At 40.1% G+C, this 16950-nt stretch overlaps 1 long non-coding RNA gene across 1 annotated transcript; it reads left to right on the forward strand.

The window, feature by feature from the left end:
• Nucleotides 1-7340: 7340 nt before the first annotated feature.
• LOC131274792 (uncharacterized) lies at nucleotides 7341-13881 on the forward strand. Its single transcript, XR_009182079.2, has 2 exons — nucleotides 7341-9287; nucleotides 11547-13881. It is a non-coding gene; the product is annotated as an uncharacterized lncRNA (long non-coding RNA).
• Nucleotides 13882-16950: the final 3069 nt, after the last annotated feature.

A 16950-nucleotide genomic window follows, 5' to 3' on the forward strand; every position in this document is an offset into this window, starting at 1 on the left:
GTCAGCGGCACGGGAATCTGTGTTTCTGCTGTTGCGTCATCTTGTTGTGTCAGCTCTCCGTGTGTGCGGCACCATTCCTGGGCAGGCTGCACTTTCTTTCGTGCTGGGCGGCTCTCCTTAAGGGGTACACTCCTTGCATATGGGCCTCCCCTAAGTCGGGGACATCCCAGTGTGGCAGGGCACTCCTTGTGCGCATCAGCACTGTGCATAGGTCAGTTCCACACGGGTCAAGGAGGCCTGGGGTTTGAACTGTGGACCTCCCATGTGGTAGGCGGACACCTTAACCACTGGCCCAAGTCTGCTTCCCAAGATCGATAAAATTGACAAACCCCTAGCTAGACTAACAAAGCAAAAGAGAGAGACAATGCAAATAAATAAAATCAGAAGTTAAAGGAGTGAAATTACAAATGGCTCCACAGAAATAAAAAGGATCTTAAGAGGATAGTATGAGAAACTGTATGCCAACAATTTAGGACAACCTAGATAAAATGGACAAGTTCCTAGAAATGCACACAAAACCTACACGGACCCTACAAGAAAGACAAGAGCTTAACAAACCAATGACATTTAAAGAGATTGAATCTTTCATCAAAAAATCTCCCAAAAAAGAGATGTCCAGGACCAGATGGGTTTTACAGGTGTATTCTATTAATCATTTCAAGAAGAATTAATACCAATCCTGTTTAAACTTTCCCAGAAAATTGAAGAGGAAAGAAAATTACCCAATACATTTCATGAAACCAATATTACCCTTATATCAAAGTCAGATAAAGACACTACAAGAAAAGAAAATTATAACTCAAGTGGTTGTCTGCTTCCCACGTACAAGGTCCCAGGTTTGATCCCCAGTACCTCCTAAAAACAAAACAAGGAAACAAACAAATGAAGAAACCGCCTGTTATTGGGAGGCGGATGTAGCTCAGTGATTAAGCTCCTGCCTCCCATGCACAAGGCCCAATACCTCCTCAAAAAAATGAAAAGAAAATTACATACCTATCTCTCTGATGAACATAGATGCAAACTTTATAAACAAAATACCTGCAAATAGAATCCAACAGCATGACCAAGTAGGATTTATGCCTGGTATGCAACTGTGGTTCAATATAAGAAAATCAATTAATGTAATATACCACATTAACAGCTTGAAGGGAAAAAACACATCCTTCAAAAAAACACTTCAAAAGATAGGAATAGAAGGAAAAGACAATTACTAAATTCATTTGGAAGGGAAAATGTACCTGAATAACCAAAAGCATTCTAAAAAAGAAGAGTGATGTGGGAGGAATTTCACTACCTGACCTTGAAACTTAATACAAAACCACAGTGGTCAAAACAGCATGGAATTGGCAAATAGATAGACACATCGATCAGAATTGAGAGTTCAAAAATAACCCCTCTTTTGTGGTTTTAAATGCACAACATTGTGGTTATATTAAAAATCACTTATTATACACTTTGGATAGATCATAAGGAATGTGAATATATCTCAATAAAACTGCTTAATAATAAAAAAACAAGGGAGCAGATGTAGCTCAGTAATTGAGCACCTGCTTCCCATGTAATGAGGTCCTGGGTTCAATCCCCAGTACATTCTAAAAAAACAAACAACAAACAAATTTTAAAAACCAACTCTCATTGGGGAATGGATGTAGCTCAGTCGTTGAGCACCTGCTTCCTATGTATGAGGTCCTGGGTTCAATTTTCAGTACCTCCTAAAAATTAAAAAAAAAACAAAACCCAAAAATAAATAAATAAATATGCAAGAATAGCCAGAAATAGCAGCTACATAAGGCTGGGGAGGATGGAGATATAAGGAGATGAAGAATTTTCTTGTGTTTGTTTGTTTGTCTGTTTTTTGTTTATTATTATTATTTAAATAAAGAAAATGCTCTAATAATGATTGAAGAGATGAATGCACAGCTATGTGATTATACCAAATACCATTGATTGTACACTTTGGATGAATTTTATGTTTTATTAATATGTATCTGGGAAGTGGACATGGCACAACTGATAGAGCATCCGTCTACCATACAGAGGGTCCAGGATTCGATCCCCAGGGCCTCCTGACCCGTGTGGTGAGCTGGCCCACGCGCAGTACTGCTGCGCGTAAGGAGTGCTGTGCCACATGGGCGTCCCCGCATACAGGTGCCCCACACAAGGAGTGCACCCTATAAGGAAAGCCACCCTGGGTGAAAAAAGAGCGGCCTGCCCAGGAGTGGCACCACACACATGGAGAGCTGACCCATCAAAATGACGGGCCAAAACAGAGACACAGTTTCCCAGTGCCACAGGGTAATGCAAGTGGACGCAGAAGAACACACAGCGAATGGACACAAAGAGCAGACAAGAGGGGGAAGGGGAGAGATCAAATAAAAAAAATCTTAAAAAAATATGTATCAATAAAATTGGTTTGTTTAAAATCAATTATCAAATTTATTTGGAAAGGAAAGTTGCATGAATATAGCCAAAACATCCTAAAGACAAGCAAGATCAGAAGGCTCATGCTCCCTGACTTTGAAGGGTGTTATAAAGCTACAGTGGTCAAATCAACATGGTGGGACGCAGATGTGGCTCAACTGATAGAGCATCTGCCTACCATATGGGAGGGCCAGGGTTCGAACCCAAGGCCTCCTGGCTTGTGTGATGAGCTGGCCCACGTGTAGCACTACCACGAGCAAGGAATGCCATGCCATGCAGGGGTGCCCTCTGTGTAGGGGCGCCCCATGCACAAGGAGCATGCCCCATAAGAAGAACCACCTCGCACGAAGAAAGCACAGCCTGCCCAGGAGTGGCGCTGCACACATGGAGAACTGATGATGCAACAAAAAGAGACACAGATTCCCAGTGCCACAGAGAATGCAAGCAGAATCAGAAGAATACACAGCGAATGGACACAAGAGAGCAGACAACAGGGGGGAGACGGGGAGAGAAATAAATAAAATAAATCTTTTAAAAAAACAGTGAGGGAAGCAGATGTGGCTCACATGATTGAGCTCCGTCTACCACACGGGAGGTCCCAGGTTCAGTTCCTGTGCCTCCTGAAGAAGATGAGCAAGACGGTGAGCTGGCGCAACAGGCTAGCATGGCGAGCTGATGACATGAGCCAACAACACAAAATGATGCAACAAGGAGACACGAGAGACACAAGCAGGGATTTGTGTCAAGCAATTGGACACCTCCTTCCCACATGGGAGATCCCAAGTTTGGTTCCCGGTTCCTCCTAAAAAGAAGACGAGGAGACAGAAAGAGCAGACAGCGAGCACAAAACAACAATGAGGGAAGAATTAAATCTTAAAAAAAAAAGGGTCAAAGATGTGAATAGACATTTTTCTAAAGAAGAAATACAAATGATAAAAGAAACATGAAAAAAATGCTCAGCATCACTGGCTATTAGGGAAATGCAAATCGAAGCTACAATGAGGTATCATTTTATACCTACTAGAATGGCCACTATTAACAAAACAGAAAATGACATGTGTTGGAGAGGATGTAGAGAAATAGGAATGCTTATTCACTGCTGGCGGGAATGTAGAATGGTACAACCACTGTGGAATTCTGTTTGGTGGTTCCGAAGGAAGTGAGATAGAGATCTACCCTGTGACCTGGCCATACTGCATCAGGCATTTATCCAGAAGAACTGAGAGCATGACACAGACATCAGCACACTGATGTTCACAGAGACATTGTTCTTGATTGCCAAAAGAGGGAAACTACCTAGGTGTCCAATGATGATGGAGAAACAAACTGTGGAATATACTCATGATGGAAAATTATGCGGCTGTAAGAAGAAATGAAGTTGTGAAGGATGTGATAACATGGCTAAACCTGGAGGACATTATGTTGAGTGAAGCAAACCAGGCACAAAAGGACAAATATTGTATGGCTACACTATTATGAACTAAATATAATGAGCAAATTCATGGAGTTCAAAGCTAGGCTATAAATCACCAGAGAAAAAGAATATGGTTAGAGAATGGAAAACTGAGGTTTAATCTGTGCAGAGTTTGTAAAATGTCCTTTGGAAATGTTTGGAAATGAATAGAAATGGTGAAAGCACACCATAGGATTTGTAATTCATTGCGCTAACATAGGGTTATGATAGTGGTTTGTTTTTGTTGTAGGTTTTTGGGGTTTTTTTGAGTAATGAAAATGCTCTCATATTGATCAAAGTGATGAATACACAACGTAGTGATTATACCAAATGCTATTGCTTGGACACTTTAGAAAAGTTGTATAGTTTATGAACAAAAAAATAATAGGGTGGGTTGTGGAAATAATACACCAAATGTAAGATACAGACTACAGTTAGTAGTAATACTTTGATGATGCTGTTTCACAATTTGTTACAAATGTTTCATAGCGATGCAGGATGTATGGGAGCCCTGTATGATGATATGCATGTTTGTTTTATAAGTTCACAACTTTTATCATACACTTATTGTTTATGTATATTCATGTATGAATGATACACTTCAATAAATTATTTTTAACATGGAAAATAAAAGCAAAGCAAATCCTTGACTCCAAACCTATTCTCAGGCAGATAAATTTTAGCCAAAATTACAAGTTGAGAATATCAAAATGGATTTTCTTAAATCTCTCCCTGTCTTAGGTTCTTAGACTTAAGTTCTTAGACCATTTTTTAGTTCATCCCCAGCTCATGTAACCAGTTTAGTAATTATTGGTGTAGGTGTTCAAAAAATTAGAAGTTGTAATATATTTAGTGATTTGATGGCTGTGCATAATAAAGTAACTCATGCATATAAACCAGAGCATGAGAAAAATGTTTTAAAATGCTGTTTTCATCACACACCAATGTTCACAGTAGTATTTTTCACAATAGCCACAAAGCGGAAGCAACCCAAGTGACCATCAACAAATGAATGGATAAACAAAATGTGGTATACGCACGCAGTGGGATATTACACAGCCATGAACAGGAATGAAGTTCTGATACATGTGACAACAGGAGAAACCTTGAAGACCTCATTTTCAGTGAAATAAGCCAGACACAAAAAGACAAATATGGCCTCGGACTTGGCCCAGTGGTTAGTGTGTCCGTTTACCACATGGGAGGTCCGCGGTTCAAGCCCCGGGCCTCCTTGATCCGTGTGGAGCTAGCCCATGCGCAGTGCTGATGCACACAAGGAGTGCCCTGCCATGCAGGGGTGTCCCCCGCGTAGAGGGGCCCCATGAACAAGGAGTGTGCCCCATAAGGAGAGCCGCCCAGCGTGAAAGAAAGTGCAGTCTGTCCAGGAGTGGCACCGCACACACGGAGAGCTGACACAACAAGATGACGCAACAAAAAGAAACACAGATTCCCGTGCCACTGGCAGCAACAGGAGTGACAAAGAAGATGCAGCAAATAGACACAGAGAACAGACAACTGGGGTGGGGGTGGGGGAAGGGGAGATAAATAAATAAATAAATCTTTTTTAAAAAAAGACAAATGTGATCCCACTTATACTAAATAACCATAATATGCAAATTTGTATAGAGAGAAACCTGAGTGCTGGTTACTAGGAATGGGAAGCAAGAGGGAATGAGGAGTTTGTGCACAATGGGCAGAGGGTCTCTGGAATGATTGAAAAGTGTCAGTATGATCTCACTGATTTGAAACAATTAGAATAAGCAAGTTTATAGAGTCAGAATCTAGAATATAGATCACCAGGGGATGGGGGCGCATAGGGAAATGGATATTAAGGCTTAAAATGTACAGCATTCCTACTTGGAATGATGAAAATGTTTTGGTAATGGATGGTGGTGATGGTAACCCAAACTGTGAAATAAGTTAACAGCACTGAAATATATATCTGAATAAGATTAAAAGGGGAAAAGTAAGATTGTATGTATAACAGAGAAAAAAATTTTTTTCATCCATGGAACTACACTACATAGTGAAAATTAAATTAAACCATGGACTTTCACTAATAATGCAATTATAAAAATGTGCTATCATCAAGATATGTTCCACACCAACGTACTATCGGTGCTTGGGAATTCTGTATTTTATGCATGATTGTTCTGTAAACCTACTACTTTTCTAAGAAAGGGAAAAATGTCAAAAAAAAAAAATCAATGATAAAAGAAATCAATACAATCAGGGAGACTTAATGACCAAAAGTGAACTTGGACCAAAAACAGCTTAAAAACACATGAAATAAAAACGGACAGAGATCGGGAACAGATGTAGCTCAAGCATTTTGGCACCTGCCTCCCACATGGGAGTTCCTGGGTTCAGTTCCAGGTGCCTCCAAATGAAGAAACCAAAGGACAGTGAGCAGACAATGAGCAAAATTACAAGCAAATAGACAAAGGAGCCATCTCAGGGGAAGGAAAAAAGGTTTTAAAAAAAATGGACAGATATGAAGGGAGAAATAGACAAATATAAACTCGTATAAAGAGCTCTCTCTATAACTTTATCTCAATAACAGATAGACCAGCAACGCTCAAATCAGCAAGTATACAGAAGATCTGACAACATTCTTGTATTAGTCAGCCAAAGGGGTGCAGATGTAAAATATCAGAAATTGGTTGGTTTTTATAAAGGGTATTTATTTGCGGTAGGAGCTTACAGATACCAGGCCATGAAGCATAAGCTACTTCCCTCACCAACGTCTATTTGGAGCAAGATGGCTGCCGATGTCTGTGAGGGCTCAGGCTTCCTGGGTTCCTGTGTTCCTGGGTTTTACTCTGGCTTCAAGGTTCCTTCCTTGCTGGGGCTGAGTTCTCTTTCCTCTGCGTGCTGAGTTCTCTTTCCTCTGCATGCTGACTTCCCAGGGCTCCAGTTTAATTCTTCAGCATCAAACTCCAAAATCAAAACTCCAATATTAAAAGCCTTCAACTCTGTTTTCGCCATGCCTTTTATCTGCCCTAATCATAACTTGCCATGCCCAGGTACAGATCAGATTACAAGCATAATCCAATATTTCTTTTTGGAATTCATCAATTATATCGAACTGCTACAATTATGAACCACCTGTATCTAAATGACACTTACAGAACATTACAAACATTATTAATTCAAGAGTACATGGAACATTCACCAAGATAAACCATATGCTTGGTCATAAAGCAAGTCTAAATTTCAAAAGACTGAAATCTTACAAGTATGTTCTAAGGCTGCAAAATAAATTAGGAATCAATAATATCATGACTAGAAAATCACACAATATTTGGAAATTAAAACAGACTTCTAAGTAATGCATGGGTCAAAGAATAAATCACAAAGAAAATTAGAAATTATTCCTAACTGAATGAAAATATATCAAAACTTAAGTGATATAGTTAAAACAATGCTTAGAAGAAGATTTATACCTACAAATTGTGGGAAACAAAGGCATGTTGTTTCCATGGAAGCAAGTTACTTCTTTGGCCACTGAGTCAAGCTCTCCCTTATGATTATCGGTGCGGAGCACAATCTTGGCTGCGTCAGCACACCAGCAGGCAAAACAATACCTGGAGAACAGAACAACCTGGGTAACAGGATTTATGGTTACTGATTCTTATAATAATAGTACCAGTAAAGTTTGTTGGGTTTTCATCAATCACTAGTTAATATAGAATGAGGTAAGGGTAATAGGTAACTTGATTTTGTGCTGAATGTCACGTAGGTTAGGGGTATATATACTAGCCCCTAGACTCAATAAACTTGTCTGATGAGCTTGAGAAATCAATGCTCTCAGATCCCCTGAACCCAATCTTTCTTTGTCTTTCATTCCCGATACCTCGGGTCACCGACCAAGACTCCGACAGGTGGTGCCCAGACGTGGGGCCCGAGGCAGAGGATTCATCAAGACACGGCAGGGTAGGATCTTCCACCTCTGGATCGGGAACGCGGAAAGCTAAAAAGCCTTTTTTAAGGTAAGAAGTGTCGAAATTAATTAACCCGGGTAAATTGCTGCTTCATATTATTAAGTTTTGCTTTCCGTTAGCATCAGGGTATGGGTAATCAACCAGGACGCTTGGAAGAATATTCACAGGTTTTGAAAACACTGTTGCACAGTGTAGGCGTCACAGTTAAGACGGCAGATTTGTTAAAATTGTTTGCTTTGGTTCAAAAGCATTGTTATTGGTTTCAACCGCAAGGAAAGAATTTGATGAATGTTAAGCAGTGGAGGCAAGTAATGAAAGAATTGAGGAGAGCATATCAGAAAGGAGAGAATATACCTGTATCAGTTTGGGCCTTAGGACAGCATATTGCTGCTGCATTAGATCCTTTGCAGTCTGATGAAGAGGAAGAGATTGTTCTTTTCTCAAGGGAGGAAATGGCTATGAATGATATAGGTAAAGATAGGAATTCAGAGGAGGAACAGGAAGAAGAGGAGTTATTTGAAGTTAGAGGCACAAATCCGTTCTTAACTAAATCCATGTCAGAGCTAAATATTTCTAAGGTAAACATATATCCTAATTTGACTCATGAGGTTCCTTCTGCACCTCCGGAACCTGGAAAAGTACCTAGTGGACTTTTCTCTATGGACATGCCTTATGTTCGTAGCAGCTTTAAGCCAAATCCTGTGCCTGTTACTCCATTAATGAAATGTCTTTTACTGGGATCTAGTCAAGGTGAGCCTCTGGCTATGCAAGCTGTAGCAGCTTTTCCTGTAACTATTCAACAAATTCCTCCTGATGCTCGACACTCACAAGGGGGTGTCAAGTTTCATCCTGAGCAAAAAACTTTTAAACTATTGAAAGATTTAAAATGGGCAACGATACTAAATAATGTCCTTGTTAGTGAAATCAGGCTTGTAAGAAAACTCTCTGTTAAAGTGTTAACTAAGATAAGGAAACTATTCTGGCAGCAACTCTGCAATCCCCCTGCTGTCTACATGACAATGTAGCTGTGGGCTAGTGGGGGTTAATAGAGTTAAGCCACTGAAAAAAGAGGAAAACATGGCAACATTGGTGTTCTGTTTTATTTCCATGCTAATTCTAATTGGGCTTATTTAACCAAGATAATAAAATCAGTACAAAATTTTTATCAAGGTTTAAAAAGGAATTTTCAGTTTTAAATCAATAGTTTACTCCTGAACTTCAAGTCTCAGTATAGTCTTACAAAGTAATAATCCAAAAATGTGTGTTAACGGTCTGTCTAAACTGCTAAATTAGAGTTTTAACTACATTTATGCTGCTCAAGTTATCTTAACTGATTGCTGATAACTAATAAAAATGTTTCCAAGCACAAGCTTGCATGTTACAGGCAACATGGATTCCAGAAGAAATCTTAAGAAGTGATATTTAAAATGTGATATAATAGAGAGCTTAAAAGCAGCTATACCAAGAAAGTAAGAATTATGAGTTAATTGTAAACTGTATGTTTCTGTTACTGTGTTGTGATTGTTCTGTGTTTGTTCGTTCAATGTCAGTGTATATTTTGATACCTCCGGATGGTAATATAAATTAATAAAAATTTATAAAAGAGCTCTATTCAAATGGCCAAAAATTAAATAAGCGCTTATATTAATACATAAGTTTAAATGTTAATAAGATCTCTACAATGATAAAAATTGTGAGTCTTGATTAACAAAATTACTATAAGTCTTTTTAAAAAAGTTGTTCTTGCCTAGATTGAAATTAATAGCTTATTTTTCTTCACAGGATAATATGAAGGATGTAAAACTTAAATGAATATTAAAAAGGTTAAAAGTTTGTGAGAATGCTAATTGAAATTTAATAAGTTTTTGCAAAAAAGTGTGTCTTGCCCTAAAGTAGGATGGCTAATTTTCATAAACTCTTGGAACTTAAATGCATGTGGCAAGTTATAGAAAGTATTGTGGTTTTAATTATTATAAAAGAGTGTGTGTCACTGAAACAACCTCTTATCATAGATTAAAGTAACAACACTGTAGTATGCAGCAATCCCAAACACTGCTAGTTGCAAAAAGTTAATGTCCAGCTGTGTTGCTATCACTTTGATTTAAAACTTGCTAAGACTTTCTTTAGTGTCTTCTAAGACAAATCAAGCCAGCTGCAACAATAAACTTCTGCAGTGCTTTTCAGGGCTATGTGCATAGCCCAACTATCTTGTACAGTATTTACTATAGTAAATAGTAATAAAAAAGCAGCATACATTACTTCTTGAAAAGAACAGGCTTGGCAGACTCCATTCACGTCTGCTCAGCGTACTGAACTTGCTGCCATCATTAAGGTGTTACCAATATTTAAGGAACCTTTGAATATTGTTTCTGATTCTGAATATGTATGTCTTACTGTTAAGCATATTGAAACAGCTCATATTTTTGTTACTGATGAATTATCTCAACTTTTTGCTGATTTGCAACATCTCATTAGATTAAGACAGCATCCTATTTACATTACACACATACGTTCTCATACATCTTTGCCTGGTCCTATGACAGCAAGTAATGCTCGAGCTGATTTATTAGTGGGATGTTTACAAAGTGCTCGTGATTACCATGCTTTAACTCACATTAATGCTAAAGGCCTGCGAAATAAATATCAAAAGCTTACTAGACTACAAGTGCAGGAAATTATTCGTACTTGTCCGACCTGTGGACCACTGACAGCAGTGCCTTTTCAGGCTGGAACTAATCCCAGAGGCCTGACTCCTAATCAGTTATGGCAGATGGATGTTACTCACATTCTATCCTTTGGTAAATTACAATATGTTCATGCTTGTATTAACACTTATTCTCATTTCATGTGGGCTACTGCTCAAAGTGGGGAATGGTTTCATCATGTTCGCTCACATCTCTGGTCTGCTTTTGCTATGATGGGATGCCCTCTAAAAATTAAAACTGATAATGGGCCCTCTTACATTAGTAAATCCTTTGCTTCCTTTTGTAAAAAATATGCTATTGAACATGTTACCGGCATTCCCCATAATCCTACAGGTCACGCTATTGTTGAACGATGCCATCATACTCTCAAGACTATGCTTTTAAAACAAAAAGGGGGAGATGATGGTATGATATCACCTAAAGATCAATTGGCTAAAGCTTTATTTACCTTAAATTTTCTTAACGTTTATTTTATTTATTTTTTTTTTAAAAGATTTATTTATTTATTTAATTTCCCCCCTCCCCTGGTTGTCTGTTCTTGGTGTCTATTTGCTGCGTCTTGTTTCTTTGTCCGCTTCTGCTGTCGTCAGCGGCACGGGAAGTGTGGGCGGCGCCATTCCTGGGCAGGCTGCTCTTTCTTTTCACGCTGGGCGGCTTTCCTCACGGGCGCACTCCTTGCGCGTGGGGCTCCCCCACGCGGGGGACACCCTTGCGTGGCACGGCACTCCTTGCGCGCATCAGCACTGCGCATGGCCAGCTCCACACGGGTCAAGGAGGACCGGGGTTTGAACCGCGGACCTCCCATATGGTAGACGGACGCCCTAACCACTGGGCCAAAGTCCGTTTCCCATAACGTTTATGATTCTATGACACCAGCTGAATGTCATTTTGGACATTCTCAAAAATCCACAAAGATTGCAGAACCTGAAAATCAACCAGTATTTTGGAAAGATGTTTTAAGTAATGAATGGAAGAAAGGCAGGGTTAAAGTATGGGGGCAAGGCTATGCTCTTATCATTTCAGAAAATGGAGAAGAAATCTGGCTTCCAGCAAAAAGGATTAAACCTAGGACTGAAGAACTGGAATCTTCTACACATATAGATCCTACTGATAGTGAATGAAACTGGCAATGGTAATGGTAATTACACATATTGGGGTTATATCCCTAATCCCCCATTACTTCGAGTGTTAACCTGGAAAGATCCTTCTTTTCCTGTCTATTTGAATAAAACTATTATATTGCCTGGACCGTGGATGATAGGTTACCACTTAAGCCACGAGAAGAAGGACAAAAGATTTATAATCTCCTTCTTCCATTTGATTTCCGACCTCTTTGCATTGGCAATCGCCCACCATGTATGGCTGTGAAAAATAGAACTATGATCAATTTTAGTTATAATAATACTAAATCTTTGGTAACTTTATTCCCATCCTATCAGTACCAAGAATATAAGTATCCAAGTTATAGTTGTCCTAAGAGGAATGCTGGTGATATGCTAAGATGGTATGAATGCCATATGGGAAGAGGATCTGTCGTTTTTAATGATTCCTATGGAATAGTTTGGGAAAGTGCCCCTATGGGGAATCCCAACAAATATAAGGGCAGAATTATTTGGTATGGTATAAATAGCTTGGGACAACAAATTAGTAATATGCAGTATCCTTTTCATGATTCTCTTGATATGGATGAGAAAGTAATCTTTACCAAAAATAATAGTGATTGGAAAAATATAGGGAAATGGTTCCTTTTCCATGGTGCAATAGCACTGGAATCCATGATCAAAAACAAATATGGAAAGTCTTCTTAGGAGTGGCGTCTACTTCTGAATGGAAAGGTAATAAAAGTATGGATGGACAATATTTACAATTAGATCAAATTTATCATTTTCAATCATGTGTCAGAGATCCACATGTGTTTGTGGTAGGGAAGGCTGCCATTACTGAAAATGCTTTATTCTATAAGGATGGCGCTTTGTATACTTGCTTGTCTGAGAATATTTTACAGAATGGAGATATTATCACCATGGCTCGCTGAAGATGAGGAGTGTGGATCCCGGTGAAAAGGAATCGGATGTGGCAGTCATCACCTGAAAGTCATCATCTTTTCCACCTGGCTCAAGGACTGTTGAAACGATCTAAGAGATTTCTGGGACTTCTCATAGCTGGCATTCTTGGCCTCATTGGTGTCATCACTGCTGCTGCCACTGCTGCTGTTGCATTGCATGAGACGGTGCAGACACAGCAATACGTGCATGATTGGCATAAGAATGCAAGTGACTTATGGCATAGTCAAGAGCACATTGATGAAGGACTTAATAACAGAGTTAGTGATTTGGAATCTGCTGTTTTACACTTAGGAGATCGAGTTTATAATTTGAATTTGTTAAGAGGATTGAAATGTGATTGGAATGAAAGTAATTTTTGTTTTACTCCTTTGGATTATAACATTTCTATGTTTCAATGGAATAAGATCAGAAATCATTTGTTAGGACACAAAGGAAATATGTCATTAGAAATTGAGATATTGTAGAAAAAGATTTTAGAAATGTCTCATAATCAGATATACGTAGATAGTGATAAGGACATCTTTAATGATTTGATTTCATATTTAAATAAGTTTAATCCTGTTGATTGGTGGAAATCTCAGCATTTCTTATCTGCCTTAGGAATAGGGATATGTGTATTAATCCTGTTGCTCATGGTTGTCGCTTGCCTGGGAAAAGGTGTTTGCCAGAGATTGCACCGTGTGGACACAATGGGACAAGCAAACAACATAGTACTTGCTAAAACTCTACAATAGTACCCCGAAGTCAGTGCGCTTGGCTGGTAGTCAGTGACGGGCAACTTGGCTAGACTTTCAGTCAACCTAAGACAGGGACGTGGCCTTTCGCTGCCACGCTTCCCCATGACGGGTAAGACTGATTGTGCGTAGCCTCGACCTAAGACAGACACAGTCACCCTGACTAAAACAAAAAGGGGGAAATGTGGGAAACAAAGGCATGTTGTTTCCATGGAAGCCAGTTACTTCTTTGACCACTGAGTCAAGCTCTCCCTTATGATTATCGGTGCGGAGCACAATCTTGGCTGCGTCAGCACACCAGCAGGCAAAACAATACCTGGAGAACAGAACAACCTGGGTAACAGGATTTATGGTTACTGATTCTTATAATAATAGTTCCAGTAAAGTTTGTTGGGTTTTCATCAATCACTAGTTAATATAGAATGAGGTAAGGGTAATAGGTAACTTGATTTTGTGCTGAATGTCACGTAGGTTAGGGGTATATATACTAGCCCCTCAACTCAATAAACTTGTCTGATGAGCTTGAGAAATCAATGCTCTCAGATCCCCTGAACCCAATCTTTCTTTGTCTTTCATTCCCGATACCTCGGGTCACCGAACAAGACTCTGACAACAAATGATTATATAAAAAAAGAGTGATTTAAAATAAGTTTCAGGGAAGCAGACTTGGCCCAATGGATAGGGCATCCGCCTACCACATGGGAGGTCCCTGGTTCAAACCCCAGGCCTCCTTGACCCATGTGGAGCTGGCCCACGTGCAGTGCTGGTGTGTGGAAGGAATGCCGTGCCACGCAGGGGTGTCCCCTGCGTAGGGGAGCCCCAAGCGCAAGGAGGGTGCCCTGTAAGGAGAGCCACCCGGTGTGAAAGAAAGTGCATCCCACCCAAGAATGGCGCTGCACACACGGAGTGATGACACAACAAGATGATGCAACAAAAAGAAAAGATTCCCGGTGCCACTGATAAGGATAGAAGTGGTCACAGAAGAACACACAGCGAATGGTGGGGGGAGAGAAATAAATAAAAAATAAATCTTTAAAAATAAATATATAGGGTGGTGGACTTGGCCCAGTGGTTAGGGCGTCCGTCTGCCACATGGGAGGTCCGTGGTTCAAACCCCAGGCCTCCTTGACCCATGTGGACCTGGCCCATACGCAGTGCTGATGCACGCAAGGAGTGCCGTGCCACGCAGGGGTGTCCCCGCGTAGGGGAGCCCCACGTGCAAGGAGTGTGCCCTGTAAGGAGAGCTGCCCAGCGCGAAAGAAAGTGCAGCCTGCCCAGGAAAGGTGCCGCACACACGAGGAGCTGACACAAGATGACGCAACAAAAATAGTCACGGATTCCCGTGCCGCTAACAACAACAGAAGTAGACAAAGAAGACGCAGCAAATAGACACAGAGAACAGACAAATGGGGTGGGGGTGGGGAAAGAGAAGAGAAATAAATAAATCTTAAAAAATAAATAAATAAATAAAATAAGTTACAGGGAAGCGGACTTGGCTCAACAGAGAGCGCGTCTGCCTACCCCATGGGAGGTCCACCTTTCAAACCCAGGACCACCATGACCCATGTGGAACTGGCCCACGAGCAGTGCTAATGAGTGCAAGGAGTGTCATTCCACACAGGGGTGTCCCCCGTGTAGGGGAGCCGCACGTGCATGGAGTGCACCCTATAAGGAGAGCCGCCCAGAACGAAAGAAAGTCCAGCCTGTCCAGGAATGACGCCACACACATGGAGTGCTGATGCAGCAAGATGATACAACAAAAAAGAGACACATATTCCCGGGTCACTGACAAGAATAAAAGCGGGCACAGAAGAACACACAGTGAGTGGACACAGAGATCAGACAACTGGGGGTGGGGGGTAAGGGGAGAGAGATAAATTTTTAAAATTCTAAAAAAATAAAATAAAGTGAAATAAATTATATTCAATTTCTCCTTAAGAAGCTAAAAAAAAAAAAAAAAAGGATAAGCAATCAATTTAAACCCAAAGTAAGTAGAAGAAAGAATAAAATAAAATAGCACAAATAGCAGAACTCAATGAAATAGTTAATGGAGATGCTAAAAATAATATTAACAAAGCGAAAAATTGGTTCTTTGAAAAAATTAATAAAATTGATGTTACTAACAATATACTAATCAAAAAAAAAAAGGACAAATCAAATTACCAATATTAAAATTCAAGAAAAAAGGGTATTTTACAGAAATCAAAGGAATAATATAGGAATGGTATGAGTAACCTTATATCAAAATTCAGCAGGGAAGCGGATTTAACTCAACTGAGAGAGCATCGGCCTACCATATGGGAGGTCCAGACTTTAAACTCAGGGCCTCCTGACCCGTGTGGAGCTGGCCCATGCACAGTGCTGATGCGTACAAAGAGTGCCATGCCTCCCAGGGGTGTCCCCTGCGTAGGGGAGCCCCATACTCAAGGAGTGTACCCCATAAGGAGAGCTGTACCACATGAAAGAAATGCAGCCTCCCAGGAATGGCTCCGCTCACACGGATAGCTGATGCAGCAAGATGACACAACAAAAAGAGACAAAGATTCCCAGTGCTGCTGACAAGAACATAAGCAGGCACAGAAAAACACACAGTGAATGGACACAGAGAGCAGACAACAGGGCAGGGGCAAGGGGCAGAAATAAATAAAAAATAAATATTTATAAGAGGAAAATAAAATATCAACAGTTTGACGAAATGGAAAATTCCTTGAAAGGCAAAAATTACCAAAATGGACAATATGAAATAGAAGTCTGACTAGCTCTAAATCTGCCAAAGATACTGAATTTATTTTTGTTTTTTATTAAATCTCTCCTCAAAATTCTCCAGATGATTTCAGAGTTGTATTTTTTTAAAGATTTATTTTATTTTTATTTCTCCCCTTCCCCCCCTTACTCCGTTGTCCGCTCTCTGTATCCATTCACTGTGTGTTCTTCTGTGTCCACTTATATTCTCATTTAGGCAGCTCCAGGAACCCATCCTGGGACCTTCCGGAGTGGGAGAAAGGTGATTACTCTCCTGTTCCGCTGTGTCTTTTATTTTCTCTCCTCTGTGCCTCTTGTTGCATCATCTTGCTGCACCAGCTCTCCCCATCGGCCAGCACTGCTGTGCGGGGTGACTTTTCTGTGCTGGGCAGCATTCCCACACAAGGCTACACTCCTGTGCAGGGTGGCATTCCTGCATGGGCCGGCACTCTACGTGGGCCAGCTTGGCACGTGAGCCACCTTGCCCTCACCAGGAGACCCTGGGCATCAAACCCTGGACCTCCTATATGGTAGATAGGAGCCCAATTGGTTGAGCCACTTCTGTTTCCCCAGAGATGTATTTTATCAAATATTTAAGGAAGAAATAATACCAATCTTCCCCAAGCTCTTTCAGAAAAAGGAGATGGAGGGAGTACTTCTCAACTCATCTTAAAATTTCACTATTAAAATCTGATAGGGATTACAAGAAAAACATTTCAACCAGTATCCGTCATTAGCACAAATACAAAAATTCTTTTTTATCTCTATAAATTGATTTATATTTGCATTTTACATAAATGGAATCATACAATATGTTATACAATATATTTAGTTCATAGTAATGCAATCATATGGCATTTTTCTTTTGTGTCTGGCTTGCTTCAC

The sequence above is a fragment of the Dasypus novemcinctus genome, chromosome 20 (assembly GCF_030445035.2).
Source record: "Dasypus novemcinctus isolate mDasNov1 chromosome 20, mDasNov1.1.hap2, whole genome shotgun sequence".
NCBI classification, from domain to species: domain Eukaryota; kingdom Metazoa; phylum Chordata; class Mammalia; order Cingulata; family Dasypodidae; genus Dasypus; species Dasypus novemcinctus.